The sequence below is a fragment of the Schistocerca nitens genome, chromosome 9, assembly GCF_023898315.1.
Source record: "Schistocerca nitens isolate TAMUIC-IGC-003100 chromosome 9, iqSchNite1.1, whole genome shotgun sequence".
NCBI lineage: Eukaryota > Metazoa > Arthropoda > Insecta > Orthoptera > Acrididae > Schistocerca > Schistocerca nitens.
Window position 1 is genome coordinate 446,399,768 of NC_064622.1, and position 12,125 is coordinate 446,411,892.

At 44.4% G+C, this 12,125-nt stretch overlaps 1 protein-coding gene across 1 annotated transcript in view; it reads right to left on the reverse strand.

The window, feature by feature from the left end:
* The window catches only part of LOC126203803 (outer dynein arm-docking complex subunit 1-like), a 93,866-nt gene that overhangs the window by 38,969 nt on the left and 42,772 nt on the right, over positions 1-12,125 (reverse strand). The window lies entirely within an intron of this gene.

Genomic DNA, 12,125 nt, shown 5'->3' on the forward strand with positions numbered 1-12,125 from the left:
AGTTTCATATCAGCGCACACTCCGCTGCAGAGTGAAAATCTCATTCTGGAAACATCCCCCAGGCTGTGGCTAAGCCATGCCTCCGCAGTATCCTTTCTTTCAGGAGTGCTAGTTCTGCAAGGTTCGCAGGAGAGCTTCTGTAAAGTTTGGAAGGTAGGAGGCGAGATACTGGCAGAAGTAAAGCTGTGAGGACCGAGCGTGAGTCGTGCTTCGGTAGCTCAGATGGTAGAGCACTTGCCCGCGAAAGGCAAAGGTCCCGAGTTGGAGTCTCGGTCGGTGCACACAGTTTTAATCTGCCAGGAAGTTTTATACGTACCTGGCGCGCCAACGTCCGAGTGCTTCTCCACAGTCATTTCCGGTGCGGTTCTCCTCTTGCTACCTGCGACGGTCGTTCGCTGCAGTACGGGAAGCCAGGATCCGTTTACCTTAAGGCTTTCTTCTTTCTTGTTTGAACTGTTCGCGTGTTTTTGTATTTCTACAGCTTCTCTGAACAAGCGCATGTCATATTGCGTCTCTACAGCCAGAACTTCCGTGTCGGCGAATTTTATTACGTGGTCGGTCTCACTCAGTGCGTGCTCTGCCACGGCCGATTTCTCCACCTGCCCCAACCTGCCATGTCGCTTATGCTCTTTGATCCTGATGTTAATTGATCGTCCAGTCATTCCCACATAAACTTTTCCGCATGTGCATGGTATACGGTATATTCCCGACATTGCAAGTGAGTCCCTTTTCTCCTTCGCCGATCTAAGACACTCTTTGATCTTCCTTGTCAGTTTGAAAATCGTCTTTACGCCATCTTTGCGCAATATACGGCCGATTCTGTCTGTCACACTGGGAATGTATGGCAGAAAGGCCGTACCCGACATTTCTTTTTCTGATTCCTTACTTCGCCGAGTGTTTGGCTCTGTTGCACTTCCAATATAATTTGTGGAGTATCCATTGCTCCTCAGAACACTTTCCAGGTGTTGCATTTCTCGTCTGAGGTGCTGCGGCTCACATATTCGTCCTGCTCTCGTTACGAGTGTATTAATCATGCCACTTTTGTGGCTCGGGCGGTGGTTTGATAGTTTGTGCAGGTATCGGTCCGTGTGTGTCGGTTTTCGATACACATTGTATCCCAGGTTTTCGCCGTCCCTTGTGACCAGCACATCTAGAAATGGCAGTTTCTTGTCCTTTTCTACTTCCATGGTAAATGTTATGTTGGCACGGAGGCTGTTCAAGTGTCTTAGGAAGTCACCGAGCTGTTCTTCACCATAGCTCCACACCACGAAAGTATCATCGACGTACCTGTACCACACCTTAGGTACTCAAGTCGCCAAGTCCAGTGCCTGTGCTTCGAATTGTTCCATGAAGAAGTTGGCCATCACTGGACTAAGAGGCTGTAGAGAAGCACTATCACACGCGCTTGTTCAGCGAAGCTGTAGCAATACAAAAACACGCGAACAGTTTCAACAAGAAAGAGGAAAGCCTTAAGGTAAACGGATCCTGGCTGCCCGTACTGCAGCGAACGACCGTCGCAGTTAGCAAGAGGAGAAGCGCGGAGAAGCCCTCGGACGTTGGCGCGCCAGGTACATATAGTCTGCGCCCGCGAGCTAGGCTCCAGTTCACCACCGGCAATGGAGGGTGAAGCTTTGACAATGCCAGCCACTCGTGCTAGCGAAACGTCAGTAAAATCATTAGATGAACGTCGGCCGAAGAACCCGAGACAGAAGCCAATAGGCAGTTTATCAACAAGTGTCCACGAAAGCCTTAACAATTTCATTCAAAATTGTTTGTAATTTCATTTAAATCACTATTTTTATGTTTTTTTTTTATTTCGCTGATTACGAATTTCTTCGCCGAAGTGTTTGTAGTCAACAGACAGATGTCTTGCAGACGCAATCCAAGATCAACGACCATGATGACTGCGTGAAGTGATGTTTCTCCACGATAACGCCCGACCGAATTCTGCTAGACTAACAAAAAACGCTATATAGGTGTTGGGTTGGGAATTCATTCCGCACCTACCTTATTCACTTGGTCTTGTGCCCTCAGATTTTCACCTTTTCCTGTCCCTATCGAAAATCCTTGAAGGCACTTCCTTTCCGGGTGAAAATGTGCTCCGAACATAGCTCGATCAGTTCTTCGCCTCAAAACCACGTAATTTCTACAGTCACGGAATGGAAAAATTACGTCAGCGTTGGCACATTGTTGTACATAATGAACTAGAATATACTATTCGTGGCTAAAGTCTCTGTTACATGTACCTGTTGTGTTTATTAAACATATGCAAAACCGCTACGAACTTGTTTACCAACCTAATATATCACTTACCTGACCAGTTTAGACACCGCATTAGTGTCATCTTCAGGCCCCTGTGCGAACTGAATTGTGATACCCAATCATCGATGCATTAAGACAGGTAACATGTCTGTTCACTGGTCTAATGGACTGCGTGCACCCTAGCCATCTTGTAAACAGAAATTCATGAGGCCAACGAATGCGCATCGTTCCTGTCCTAACGCCCCGCTGGTTCAGTATCACCATTCAGTTTGAACAGAGTCCTGAAGATGACACTAATGCGGTGTCGAAACGGTCGCGTAATTAATAAGTATTTTTATAAAAAGTACAGCTGTTAGTACTCCTTATTTCTACAAGTTTATGACCAGCCGCAGTCGCACGTCCACTTCATTGACAGATCATCTAAATCACTGTTCTGTAATATTATTGAAAGCAATTTTATTTTCAAGCCAGGTTCGTTAATCTGTACTCCACAAACCAGTCAACTATTCTCGCCTTATAACGGTCATTCAGAAGGCCGCCTGATGATGAAAGAATCCAGTACTATCTGACTACAAGGTTTGTGAGGAATATGCAGAGTACCTCACGTCGTGTAATTATTTATATATTAACATGACAGATAGTATTACCATGATGCGAGTTACAATGAGAGAAAATAATATTGACTATAAACAAACAAAATTAATACTGGCTCTACTTGTACTGCTGCGTCTGTTGCCACTAATTTTGATAGCAGTAATAATACCATTAATAACAGAAATGATAATAACAATAATAGGAGTAAATCTGAGAAGAACCATCACGCAAAATCTGTATCGCGGAAGGTGAATTGGAGACTTAGATTTGTTGGAAGGGTTTCGGGAAAGAGTGTTGTATCTGTAATGGATGACTAATTCTCAGTGTTTGATGTCCTCATCACGAAACAAGACACCTGGAGTAAACGACATTCCCTAAGAACTTCTTATACCCTTGGGGCAGCCAGCCATGACAGAACTACTCCCCTAGTATGGAAGATGTATGAGACAGGCGAAATGCAGTCATACTTCAGGAACAATGCAATATTCCAAATCCAAAGAAAGCAAGTGTTGAGAGGTGTGAATACAACCGAACGATCTATTTAATACGTCACTGTTTGAAGATACTGGCACGAACTATTTACAGAAAAATGGAAAAGCTCGTTGAAGCAGACCTTAGAAAAACTCAGTTTGTGTTCTGTACAAATGTAGCAACACGTCCTACGAATTCTCTTAGGAGATAGTATAAAGAAAAGAAAAATCTACGTTTATACACTAACGGAAAAAAAACGCAACACCAAGAAGGAGCTGTACGACATAAACAAAAGTTGGTAGGCGGGTTTCTACATCTGAACTATGATGTCTACTCAACTTTTGCGCCAGTTATATAAGAGTCTTACTAGTAGCGTCACTATAAGGATGCAATTCAGCTTTACTTTAAATATTCGCTGTAATGGTCGTGAACGTTAGTTTCCTTTGAGATGGAACATGACGAGTTGAGGCTAGTCAAGACAGTCTTTAAGGCTACAAAGACGCCATTATAAACACCTCACTGAGTTTGAGCGGCTATGAGCAGCTGGATGTTCCTTCTGCGGTACTGAAGCCACTGTACATGATTGCTGGCAGCTGTGGTCGCAAGAAGACCGGACTCCGGACAGCCACGTGGCGCTATCGAGAGGTTTGACCATCGTGTTCGGCGTATGGCTCTGGCGCATCGTACTGTATCTGAGCAGCAGTTGACACCACAGTGACACAACCGTCACAAATCTGTTACCCCACGAGCAGGTCCCAGCGAGATGCCCTGTAGCGTGCGTTCCACCGGCCTCAAACCACAGCCATTTGGGACTTCAGCAGAGTCAAGCGAGAACTCGCTGATGGGCATGGTGAAGGCCTGTTGTGTTTCCTGCTGAAAGCTGGTTCTGCTTCGATGCCATTGATGGGCGTGTGTTGGTTAGGAGGAGGCACAGTGAGCGCCTGCAACCATCCTGTCAGCAGCCTGGACACACTGGTCGCACAACTGAGGTGCGATCTCGTATGACATCAGGAGCACATAAGCCGACCCCGGGGAAGATCAGTTTGGATTCCGTAGAAATATTGGAACACGTGAGGCAATACTGACCTTACGACTTATCTTAGAAGAAAGATTAAGAAAAGGCAAACCTACGTTTCTAGCATTTGTGGACTTACACAAAGCTTTTGACAATGTTGACTGGAATACTCTCTTTCAAATTCTAGAGCTGACAGGGGTAAAATACAGGGAGCGAAAGGCTATTTACAACTGGTACATAAACCAGATGGCAGTTATAAAAGTCGAGGGGCATGAAAGGGAAGCAGTGGTTGCGAAGGGAGTGAGACACGGTTGTAGCCCCTCCCTGATGTTATTCAGTCTGTATATTGAGCAAGTAGTCAAAGGAAACAAAAGAAAAATTCAGAGTAGGTATCAAAATCCATGGAGAAGAAATTAAAACTTTGAGGTTCGTCGATGACATTGTAATTCTGTTAGAGACAGCAAAGGACTTGGAAGAGCAGTTCAACGGAATGGACAGTGTCTTGAAAGGAGGATATAAAATGAACATCAACATAATCAAAATGAGGATAATGAAATGTAGTCAAATTAAATCGGGTGATGCTGAGGGAATTAGATTAGGAAATGACACACTTAAAGTATTAAAGGAGTTTTGCTATTTGGGGAGCAAAATAACTGATGATGGTCGAAGTAGAGAGGATATAAAATGTAGACTGGCAATGGCAAGGAAAGCGTTTCTGAAGAAGAGAAATTTGTTAACGTCGAGTATAGATTTAAGTGTCAGGAAGTCGTTTCTGAAAGTATTTGTATGAAGTGTAGCCATGTATGGAAGTGAAACATGGACGATAAATAGTTTGGACAAGAAGAGACTAGAAGCTTTCGAAATGTGGTGCTGCAGAAGAATGCTGAAGATAAGGTGGGTAGATCACATAACTAATGAGGAGGTATTGAATAGAATTGGGGAGAAGAGGAGTTTGTGGCACAACTTGACAAGGATAAGGGACTGGTTAGTAGGACATGTTCTGAGGCATTACGGGATCACCAATATACTATTGGAGGGCAGCGTGGAGGGTAAAAATCGTAGAGGAAGACCAAGAGATGAGTACTCTAAGCAGATTCAGAAGGATGTAGGTTGCAGTAGGTACTGGTAGATGAAGAAGCTTGCACAGGATAGAGTAGCATGGAGAGCTGCATCAAACCAGTCTCAGGACTGAAGACCACAACAACAGCAACAACAAGGAGCACTCTTGTGGTTATCCCACGAACTCTGACGCAAATTTGTATGTCAATGTGGCGATTCGACCTGTCATGTTGCCATTCATGAACAGCATTGCAGGGACTATTTTCTAACAGGATAACGTTCGCCCACATACCCCTGTTTTAACCGAACATGCTCTACGGAGTGTCGACATGTTACCTTGGCCTGCTCGGTCACCAGATTTGTTTCCAATCGAGCACATATGGGACATCATCGGAAGAAGACATCAGCGTCATCAACAAATAGAATTAACTGTCCCTTCATTGACAGAACAAATGTAACAGGAATGGAGCTCTACCACAAAAAATGGCATCTGGTACCTGTACAACACAGTGCACCACGTTTGTATACTTGCATTCAGCATTCTAATGGCTACACCGGTTGTTAGCGTATCAGCATTTCATATTTGCAGTGGTTCATCTCACGCTTAACCTGTGATCTTTCAATGTTAATCACATAAATACGTCACCCAGACAAATTAATTCCCGAAATTTCATTACTCTACATTAATTATTTTTTGGTGTTGCGATTTTCTTCTGTTAGTGAAGCTTTTGTTGACGTATGGAAAGGTTTTGATAATATTAACTGCAACACACTCTTTTAAATTCTGAAGGCAGCAGACATACAATACAGGAACCAAAGGTTATTTACAACTTGTACACAAACCGGACGGCAGTTACAAAGTTACAAGTCAAAGATCAGTGCCAGTGGTTGAGAAGGACGAAGGCTGGGTTGTAGGCTATCCCCGCAAGTCCAGATAGATGTAGGATGCACCAGTTATGCAGAGATGAAGTGGCTTACACAGCATAGAATAGCGTGATGAGCTGCATCAAACCAGTCTTTGGAATGAAGACAACAATGAAAATTGCTACTACTACTACTACCACTACAAAAACATCAAGTAGGCGCGACATCAGACATGCATCAAACGCAGCCACGCCCTACTTCGATCGAACAAGATTGCATAGGCCAGAGAAATTTGGAACAGAATTGCTCGAAATATTAAATGGGAATCATTGCGAGAAAGGAAACGTACACTGCGGTGACAGAAGAAATGGGATAGCGATATACACAATTACAGATGGTGATAGTATGGAGTACTCAAGATATGGATGGGCACTGCTTTTCGGACCTGTCATTTGTACACAGATGATTCTTATGAAATGATTTCCGACATGATTATGGCCGCACGACCGGAATTAACTGACGGGCTGGGTGGCCGAGCGGTTCTAGGCGCTTCAGTCCGGAATCACGCGACCGCTACGGTCGCAGGTTCGAATCCTGCCTCGGGCATGGATGTGTGTGATGTCCTTAGGTTAGTTAGGTTTAAGTAGTTCTAAGTCTAGGCGACTGATAACCTCAGAAGTTAACTCCCATAGTGCTTAGCGCCATTTGAACCGGAACTAACTGACTTTGAAAGCGGAATTGTAATTGGAGCTGGACATATGGAACTCTTCATTTCGGAAATCATTAGGGAATTCAATATTTCGAGATCCACAGTGACAAGAGTTTGCCGAGAATACCAAATTTCAGGCACTATATCTCACATCGGAAAGCGCAGTAGCCGACTGCGCTCACACGAAGGCCGCGAGCAGTGAGTTTTCCGTAGAGTTGGCAGTGTTGACATACAAGCAACATGGAGTGAAATAACCACAGAAATCAATATGGGACGCACGACGAACGTATCCGTTAGGATAGTGCGGCGAAATTTTACGTTAATGGGCTACGTCAGCAGGCGACCCACGCGAGTGCTTTTGTTAACAGCACGACGTCGCTTGCAGTGCCTCTCCTGGGCTCGTGGCCACATCACTTGTACCATAGACGAGTGGAAAACCATAGCGTGGTCAGATGAGTCCCGACTTCATTGGTAGGCGCTGATGGTAGGGTTCGAGTGTGGTGCAGACCCCACGTAGCTATGGATCCACGTTGTTAACAAGGTACTGTGCAAGCTGGTTATGACTCCATAATCTTGTGGGCTGTGTTTACATGGAATGGATTGGGTCCTATGTTCCAATGGAACCTATCATTAACTGTAAATGGTTACCTTTGGCTACCTGGAGACCACTTGCAGCCATTCAGCCATTCATGGACATCATGTTTCAAAACAACTGTGGGACTGTTATGGACGACAATGCGGTACGTCACCACGCCGCATTTGGTTGCAGCTGGTTTGAAAAACATTCAGGATAGTTTGAGCGAATGGTTTGGCCACCCATATCGTTCGATATGAATCCCATCGAACATTTATGGGACATGATCGAGGTCTCAGTTCGTGCACAAAATCCTGCGCTGCCAACACTCAGTTACGGACAGCTATAGAGGCAGCGCGGGTCGCAGGCAGCCGCCGGGTGACTTTCAACAACTCTTTGAGTCCATGTCATGTCGAGCAGTAGTGTTTGCGCCACTGCGTGAAATAACAGCAGATATCTACGTAGGAAGTATGACGAACATATCCATTAGGACAGTGCCGCAAAATTTGGCGTTAATGACCGGCAGCAGACGACCGACGCTAGTGCGTTTGCTAACAGCACGTCATCACTCTCACTGTGGTGTCACCGCCAGACACCACACTTGCTAGGTGGTAGCTTAAATCGGCCGCGGTCCATTAGTACATGTCGGACCCGCGTGTCGCCACTGTCAGGATCGCAGACCGAGCGCCACCACAAGGCAGGTCTCGAGAGACGTACTAGCACTCGCCCCAGTTGTACGGATGACATTGCTAGCGACTACACGTACGAAGCCTTTCTCTCAATTGCCGAGAGACAGTTAGAATAGCCTTCAGCTAAGTCCATGGCTACGACCTAGCAAGGCGCCATTAACCATATCTGGAGAGAGTCTCACTTGTATTATCAAGAGATATGTACCACAAGGAAATTAAAGTTAAGTAAACCTAAGCTCCGTTCTTTTCTTTATAGCATTCATAAGTATCCTGTTTCAGACCTCACGCAAGACGGTGTGAGTTGACGCGTGCCCTTTCGGCTACTTCAGTGTGGCGTAGCTAGCTTGTTACGCCACAATACTCACCACCTCTTCTGGACTCCTGACCATATCAGCTGAACACTAGCCGATTGTAAAACCGTGTCCTGGTCAGATGAGTCCCGATTCCAGTTGGTAAGAGCTGATGTTAGGGTGCGAGTCTGGTGCAGAAGTGATGTATCCAAATTGTCAAGAAGGCACCCCGTAAGCTGGTGGTGGCTCCATGATGGTGTGAGCTGTGTTTACATGGAACAGATTTGGTCCTCTGGTCTAACTGAATCGATCACTGACAGGAAGTGGTTATGTTCGGCTACCTGGAGACCATTTGCAGCTATTAATAGACTTCATGTTCCCAACACAACAATGACATTTTTATGAATGACAATGTGCCTTGTCACCGGACCATTGGTTTGAACAACGTTCTGAACAATTCGAGCGAATGATTCTGCCACCCAGATCTCCCTACACGAATCGCGCCGAACATTTATGGGACATAATCGAGAAATTAGTTCTTGCACAAAATCCTGCACAGCCAACGCTTCCGCAATTATGGACGGATATAGAGGCAGCATGGCTCAATATTTGTGTAGAGGACTTTCAACAACTTGCTGAGTCCTTACCACGTCAAGCTGCTGCACTACGCCGGGTAGCAGGAGGTCCTGCACGATATTAGGAGGTATACCATGAGTTTTGTCAACTCAGTGTAAGCAGCACGTCTGTCTGCGCCGTGCGCAGTATGAACTGGGGTGTTGTCGTGGAGCAAACACACCGCCTCAGACAGCTTCACGCCACGTTTCAATTTAACTGCCTATCGTAATCTATTCTGGATATTGCGATATTATCTTCGTTAAGGTTTGTCCCTTAAGAACCACATTACGGCAGTCGCAAAAACTACCGACAAGGGAACCTCCCCATCGCACCCCCCTCAGAATTAGTTATAAGTTGCTACAGTGGATAGGCCTTGAAAAACTGAACACAGATCAATCGAGAAAACAGGAAGAAGTTGTGTGGAACTATGAAAAAATAAGCAAAATATACAAAAAAGTAGGCAACATCCAGGTGGGTATGAACCCATGCGCGCCGTGGTCCCGTGGTTAGCGTGTGCAGCTGCGGATCGAGAGGTCCTTGGTTCAAGTCTCCCCTCGACAGAAAATTTTAATTTTTTGTTTTCAGACAATTATCAAAGTTCAGGCACTCACATATAATCAACTTCGCTCTCCAAAATTCCAGGACATGTTCAGATTTGCTTGGACATATGCAGGATTTGACGGTTTACACACGGAAAAATTTGAAAACGTTAAAAACATATGTTTTGACAGAGCACAGACAAAACTGTGCGACTGTGAAACTGTTGCATTCATTTGTTGCAGTTAATGTGACAAACTCTTATGTTTTCACACTTTTTTGGGAGTGATTATCACATCCACAAGAAAACTTAAATTGGGCAAGGTAGAAGAATCTTTTTACCCATTCACCAAGTGTACAAGTTAGGTGGGTCGACAACATATTCCTGTCATGTGACGCACATGCCGTCACCAGTGTCGTATAGAATATATCAGACGTGTTTTCCTGTGGAGGAATCGGTTGACCTATGACCTTGCAATCAAATGTTTTCGGTTTCCATTGGACAGGCACGTCCTTTCGGCTACTAATCGCACGGTTTTGCGGTGCGGTCGCAAAACACAGACTCTAAACTTATTACACTGAACAGAGACGTCAATGAACGAATGGACAGATCATAACTTTGCAAAAATAAAGAAAGTAAACTTTTCACTCTAGGGAAGATTTGAACCAAGAACCTCTCGTTCCGCAGCTGCTCACGCTAACCACGGGACCACGGCGCTCCTGAACTCGGACTCTTCTAGATGTTGCCTATCTTGCACGTGGACTACTCAGTTTGTATATTTTGCTTAGTTTTTTCATAGTTCCACACAACTTCTTCCTGTTTTCTCGATTGATATGTGTTTAGTTTGTCAAGGCCTATCCACTGTGCCAACTTATAACTAAATCTGAGGGGGGTGCGATGGGGAGGTTCCCTTGTGAGCATTCTACGGCTCTATAATTCTTGCTTTGCTCCTTTGTCTCAGCGTCATCGTCCGCAGCTCGTGGTCTAATGGTTAGCGTTGCTGCCTCGGGATTACGGGGTCTCGGGTTCGATTCCCGGCCGGATTGGGAATTTTCTCTGCCCAAGCACTGGGTGTTTGTGTAGTCCTCATCATTTCATCCTCATCGTCATCATTCGTGACAGCGGCTCGATTGGACAGCGTAAAAATTTGGACTGTCAAAAAAATTGGGACTTTGTATGGGCGCCGATGAGGACGCAGTTGAGCGCCCCACAAACCAAACATCATCATCTCGGCGTCATAGCAATACACGCAGCACTCGACTACGTTCACGAGGCGGTTCCGTCTGACACAGCTGCAACATTCCTTCGGCTGCCTCGATTCAGTGTGCTTCTTGAATGTGGTAACAGTCGCACAACATAGCAGGCAGCGACCCCTTTCATGTTCTAAATATCAGAAATTGTTGAAAACGTATCCACGAATGATCGTCATTCTTTCCACAACACCCACGATATATAACATGTCATGTCATCTATTGACAGAGAAGGAGAAACAGTAAGAAGAAGCTATACTGCTCGGCCCGTCTCACAGACAGTAATGAATAGCGGACCTGAAACCTGCGACTGTGTGCGAGGTCGTGCCTGCATTACCTGTACGTTAGGTGTGTTGCATACGTTTCGGACGTTAACTGATAACGATCGGTTTCTTTGCGTGTGCGACCTGTGTCATACTAGACTCCGCTAAAAACCAGAAGTGGTCAACCATCTAGAAACTGAGTGAGGATATATAAGGGGTCAGGTAAGCTAGTGAACATTTTTGTTCTACATGATTATCCTCCTGTCTGTTACTTAAAAGTAAACGGTATTTATAGCAAAATTGAAATTACCAATGTCTAATTCAGATTTTCGGAAATTATCAATTTTTAACGTGAAATAGAGGAATGTTGCAGAAAAAAATAAAGAAAATAATACAAATTTATCATAGAACGCCAGAAAATATAATTTCTTCAACAAAACTGTGAAATAATAAAAAAAAAGTCAAACATCGCTTCTGTACTTCGTCGAACTTGTATAAAAATTTTTGTGTTGTTCACAGACAATTTTCGTATTTATCAATAATAACAGGAAATTCTTGTCTTTCATCATAATGATGAAATTTCTACTGAGTACAAAATAACAGCAACAATTATATATATTTTTATGTTTGTGTATTTGAAGTTTACTTGCATCAAAAGTAAGTGCTTCGGTTACATAAAACGGCGTAAGTTACGCGTTGAACTAATTTTTACTGCTTATAAAATATATTATGTGAAATTCTATTTATGTGCAAAACAAACAAGCAAACAAACATAAAGAGAAGTCGTCGACTTCCAGTTCCTGTCTTACACATTAATTTGTGTTTCTTTCCCTACGAGTACTACGGTAATCCTACCATTTAGTACGTCATTTATGGAGCGTGTCGAAACTACCGAACCGTAGTTTTGGTAGTCACGCTAGATCTTCCCATCA